Source organism: Camelus ferus, chromosome 2 (assembly GCF_009834535.1).
Source record: "Camelus ferus isolate YT-003-E chromosome 2, BCGSAC_Cfer_1.0, whole genome shotgun sequence".
Taxonomy (NCBI): domain Eukaryota; kingdom Metazoa; phylum Chordata; class Mammalia; order Artiodactyla; family Camelidae; genus Camelus; species Camelus ferus.
This window is the reverse complement of record NC_045697.1, coordinates 50,465,644-50,471,860: the sequence shown is the minus strand read 5'-3', so window position 1 is coordinate 50,471,860 and position 6,217 is coordinate 50,465,644.

Sequence of the window (6,217 nt, the reverse complement as noted above, 5' to 3'; positions counted from 1 at the left end):
TTAATCATGTAGGGGTTAGTATTTTTTAGAAGAATATTTTAAAGGGTATTTTTTAAAAGTATTTCTAAAATGAATAGCTGTCCCACAGAGAAATAACTTTTGAAAGGACGCATCAGCCAGAAGAATGTCCTGTGATTCCCTCAGCATCTGCCAACCAAGAGGCTTGGCTTTCCCAAGCCTTCAGAACAGGAAACGGTCCTCTGAACCTCTGTCAGAGCAATGGCTTCCGAGGTTCGTGCTTCAACAATCTGTAGGGTGCTATGCCCGTTTATTAGTTCCCTGGTCCACTTCATTAGCCTGTGGGTAGCGCAGGGAGGCAGAGCCATGACCATTTTCTGTGGAGGTAAACTAATTTGTCCAGGGTCACAGTGGTAGTAAGAGATGAACCTGGCATGAGAAACAAGGTCTTCCCATCCCCAGTTCTACCACAGCTCTGGCCATGTCAGAGGCAGCAGAACAAACCATCATGAGGAATTAGTCTGAGATTTAGTTTAGAATTTTGTGGGGAAGAAACAGAAATTCTTGTAAAATGAAATTCTTGGGATCTCACAGAACCATCAGATTGACTCTGTTCCATGTCTGAGAACCCAAAGGGTTAATTAAGAAAAAAACGTCTTAAAACACTTTAGCCTCTTGGCTTCCAGGATGCCACACTCATCTGGTTTTTCACCTGTTTTCAGTTGCATGCTGGATCTTCCTTAATATCTTCCATTCCCACGCCTGATTTGTAAATGCTAGAGGGCCCCCAGATCTCAGTCTTGGAAATTTTGTGCTCTACAGCCACTGTCTATTCCACACAGTCTTATGCCTTTAATTGTCATCAGTATACTGATCAGTCCTAGCCTTAATGTTTTTCCTGAGTCCCAAATTCATTATCCATCTACCCATCTAATATCTCCACTTGGATAGCCACTGGACATTAAAAGGTAACATGTTCAAAAACTTTTATTCCCCTCAAAATGTGTTCCTTCTACAACGTTCCCACTCAGTTAAATTCAACTTCATCCTTCTTGTATCTCAAGGCCAAAAACCTGGTCTTCTGGAAGGTGCTGAAATGGCTCACTTTCAAGAGATTTCAGAGAGGATTTACCTTAAACTTTTTACAACAACAATGGAATCAGTCATTTTGAATACATTATGCAGAAAGAAAAAAAAATCCAGAAAACCAGAGTTAGATAGGATATTGCAATTTTTAAAGAAGAGGATATTGTAGGCACTGAATTTCACTTTGGTCAATTCTAGAACATATCTCTCCCTAAATGGTCACAAGATATTATAAAACATAAGTGCTGTTTAATAGCCTCCACCATGGATTCATAAAGAGGGAGACATAAAACATGAATCTTAAAAAAAAAATCCTCTCTGGTAACCAGCTAATGGTAACTGCCATCATATAAAACCAAACACAGGTACTACATTCATTTTATCTGAATTCAAAGAAATATTTGGAGAAAGTCACCCAAAAATTCCCCATAAGCCTCCAGTGCCATGCACCTAACAAGAAAATAAGCATGGGCTGGGCTAGTTTAATGCAGGTTTTGTTAATCGACCCATCACATGCCAACACCTTAATGTTACCCAGTGCCAACACCTTGATTTTAGCCCAGGGAAGCCTCTGTCAAACTTCCGATCTACAGGACTGTAAGGTAATGCATTCTATTGGTTAGGCCACTAGGTTTGTGGTAATTTGTTACAGCAGTAATGTAAATTGAATATAACTGGTGTTTGAGGAAAATTGAAATGAGATTATTTGAGAAGACTGATTGAGAGAAAAAGACCAGAGTCAGAGAGAGCAGCTGGTGGAGTGTTGTAATGACCTAGATGTAAACTGAAGAAAGCTTTGACTAAGGTTATGTCTGGGAGAACAGCGAGCAGGAGGAAAATTTTAGACACATCACAATGGGAGAACCCAAGTGTTTAGTGACTGGATATGAGAAATAAGAGAAAGTGAAGTGAGAAAGAATTCCGTTTGGGGAAAAAGGAAATTAATTTAGTTTAAATATGTTGAATATAAGAGCAGTGTATTTGTAGAAATAGCATGTTCAAGGTATTTGACAATACCTCAAAATTATATGTACTATTTTACAGTTTACAAAACACTTTTACATCTATTAATTCTTTGTTTAAATGCATTCTCAGAGATGGAAGGTTGAGATGAAGAATTATATTACCTACAAGAGAATATAGTTCCTAAAAGGTTGTGGTTTGCTCTGAGTCACAAAGCAAGTAAAGTCACAGAACTCATATATTATTTCAGGTCTCACAAGCCCCAAATTTCCATCTACTTAGAGCTGCCTCCTTGGTGTGGAACTTGAGGGTGTGGTATGAGCTAAAAATTTAATGGTGGGAACTCCCATCACAGGGACTACACCTGATACCAGAGAAACGTTTCAGGTTAAACACTTCAAAGGAGTGAGGGTAGAGGAACAATGCCAAGAAAGCCAATGATTGACTCCAAGGAAGTGTCTTCACTTAAGGAATTGGCAAAAAGAAAAGGAGCCTATGAAGGCAAAAGAGACACTTCACTATTTCACTCATTCATTCAACAATTACTCACTGAAGTCTTAGTATGTGTCTCACTGTTCTACATGCCGATAACAAGTGATTGTTGAGACAGATAATGCCTGGAATTTGTATTTCTAGTGGGAAAAGAAAGGAAGTAAATATATACTACTAATAATAACAATATCAAACACTTATCCAGGGCTATTTACTGTGAAACTTTTAAAATGCAATAACTTGTTAAATCCTTGTAACAGCCCTATGAGCTATATAGATACTTTTATAAGACTCATTTCTCAGGTGAGGAAACAGAAGCAGAGAGTAACTTGCCCAAGTTCTCATGGGAATTGATAAACTAAGTAATAAGTAAGGCATGATATACTCCAGTTTCAGGGCTGCTTTAGCCGGGGAGGCCAGGGAGGCATCTCTGTGGAGGTAATATATGAGAAGAGATGTAGAGAGATGGGGCAAACTCTACTACATGAACTTGTGGAGCCAAAGTCTTTTTGACCTGGAGCAGGAAATACAAGGACTCTAATGTTCAAAAGACAGAAAGATCAGCATGGCTGGAGCATGCTCAGTGAACAGTGGCAAGAGAAGTCAGAGAAGCCAGAGAGGGTAGAAAATTGAGGAGGTATAGGCTTTGGTAAGGTGTTAACTTTCTGTTACAAATGTAACAAGTAATCAGAGGGTTGGGTATAGGGTGATGATAAAATTTGTATTTCCAAAAGGCCAGTCTATTTGCTCTGGGGAAAACAGACTAAAAGAGGGGCAAGGCAAGCCTAGAAGACAAGGTAGGGGGTTATTTTAATTATGCACTTAAATTGTAACATGGCTAGGACAAAGATGATAGTAGTGGAATGGTTGAACTTGGGCTGTACTTAGAATGTACCTTATAGCAACAGGACTTGCTCATGGTTATAACCAGGAGAGTAACTGGGAGAATATAGTGGTATGAAAGTCAAGATGAAAAAAATTGAAGATTTGAAGCAGTAGTCAACACTGTCTAGTATACAAGAAACAGGGAAAAAAAAAAAACTGAAGAAGAGGGAAAATGCCACTGGTTTGGACTTCTGAATGTCATGAAATTTGAAAGAGTATTTTTAGTGGATGATGAAGGTGGAAGTTAGATTGCTCTAGATGAAAGGAGTTGGTGGTGGCTGCTGGGAGAGAATCCTTATCTAGGATCTTGACTGTGAAAGAGAATGGAAATGACAAGCTCTCAAGTGTTCAATAATCATATAAATTTTTTTATTTACCAGATCCTATGCTTTCCTCTTTGGCCTCTTCTGTAATCATGAGAATCAATAGTTACAGTTGGCATCAGGGAGGAGCTTAAAATTATTGGTATGAAATGAAAGTTGGGGATCACCAATGGGTTTCAGTTCTTCCAGTCGCCTCTGGCACTCATAGCACAGGTAACTGAGAGTTGGCTCTCATCCCGAGTTTCAGGAAAGGGACCAATGCCTGTGAGTCATGTGCTTACATAAGATGCAGTCTAGATTATAGTAGGAGAATCTGGCTGTGGAAATATAAATAAGCCCCTTATCACTGGGTAGGGCCTCTTTATAAAACATGGGTTGGACTACCAACCAGAAAGCTTAACTGAAGAGCATACACTCAGCTGTACTGAGAATATATTCCCCCTCCAATGCATGTGATGGCTCCTGATCTGTTGGTTGTGTTGTATAACTCACAAATCATGAGTAGGCGATTTCAGGTTAATGGATACAATCATAGCTGACGTCTCAGAGGTAACAATCTGCTCTCTTTGACGTAACAAGACTGGGAAACTTAATAAGGGCTTGTAGTTGAAATAAAGTGCCACATTATAGCATTGTTTCTGCCTTTTACATTTTTTAAAATTGAAGTATAGTTGATTTACAAGTTGTGTTAATTTCTAGTGTACAGCATAGTGATTCAATTATAGGGGTTATTATACTAAATAAGTCAGACAGAAAAAGGCAAATATCATATGATATCACTTATATGTGGAATCCAAAAAAATGACACAAATGAACTTATTTACAAAATAGAGACAAACTCACAGATCTAGAAAACAAACCTATGGTTACCAGAGGGGAAAGGAAGTGGGGTGGGGAGGGATAAATTAAGAGTCTGGGATTGGCAGATACAAACTACTATACATAGACTAGATAAACAGCAGGGTCCCACTGTATAGCACGGGGAACTATATTCAATAGCTTGTAATACCCTATAATGAAAAAGAATATAAAAAAGAAGAGATATGTCTGCTTTTAATTTGTGTTTCAAGTCCCCAACATTCAGTAGCCCCCATTGCACTAGTCCATAGCTTGGAACCCAATCTTCAGTAGTTTATATGCTGAATATATGTTTTCTGGCCATTTGTCATTCTGTGGCACTTAGTACAAGATTCAATGTTTATTACTAATATGGTAACATAAGTAATGATTCCTCATTGGGATCAATCTATGAGACTGATGTGCTACCTGCTGCGCTAACGAAGCACCTCATTAGGATCAATCTAGATTGTAAAAAAGCCCCAAACCAAGACTGTACGGACATAGTGTCTACCTCCTTAGGTATCTCCCACACACACATGAAATACAGTTTTTTTAATAGCAATATGCATATAAAACTACAAATAAATACATCCAGAGTTGAATGACAAATAAAAGATTTTTTAAAAATCACAGAAATAGTTTCTAAATCCAGGCCTATACTATCTGAAATTTAGGTCCTAAAAAACATGTAAGAAACTAACCTTGGAAATCGAATCACAAGAGAACTGAATTCCTTCAAGAGTCCTTGACATTGAGAAAATGCAAGTTTTATTATAAAATAAGTGTGCCTTTTTAAAACAGATTTTAATAAATCATATTGTATTTTCTTATGTGGATGGGCAGCATTTAGTCTCAGGCTTGCTACTTTCACCAGGAAACAAATCCAACAGGCCATAGCCCTTTATAGCAGCCATAGATCTGTTTACTACGATGGTAAAAGGATTTCCTGGTGTTGAGTTACAAACTGGCCCCCATACAGGGAGGGCAAGGAGATACCAAAGAAAGTGGCAGACCACTCCAGATTGGTAGCTGGCAGAATTAATAAGCAAGGGAATTTGCATATGAGGCTTGTCTTGGGAAGCAGTAAGATGGGTAAATCTCCAATACCACCCACCAGATTCTTAAAGCTTTATATAGAGGCCTGAAAAGGGTTCAGTTACATATACCTTGCAGATGGTCTCAATAACACGTTGTTTTCTCAAGGCTGTATCCTTACAAATGGCTCTCACAGTGGGATTGGTGGGCAGAAAACACATTCCAAGGACATGGGAGGGGAGGAGGAGCCGCCAATTGCCCTGGTCAAGCTTGAGGGTCAACCAGTGACCATGTCCTTTTGATGGCCTCCTCCAACACCTGGGTATATATTCCACTAAAGGAAGAGTTTGGAGGTCACGTTGTAAATGTCACCCACCAACTTCAGCAGCAAGATCTTGTGTCATTGGGAAGAAGTTATAGTATGTACTAGGTGTGTATGTGTGTAATAAGAACAGAATTTCATTAAAATTTAAGGCTATGTATGCCTCTTTTTTAAGATGGGCTCTAGATTTGCAGCAAATCATTTAGTTTTATAATTAGTTTTTAATTACAGAATAATATGTCTGTTTTTAGCAAAATTTTAAAGTACTATCAAGTAAAAATAACTTTAAAGTTACCCCTTTCCCCATTCCTTA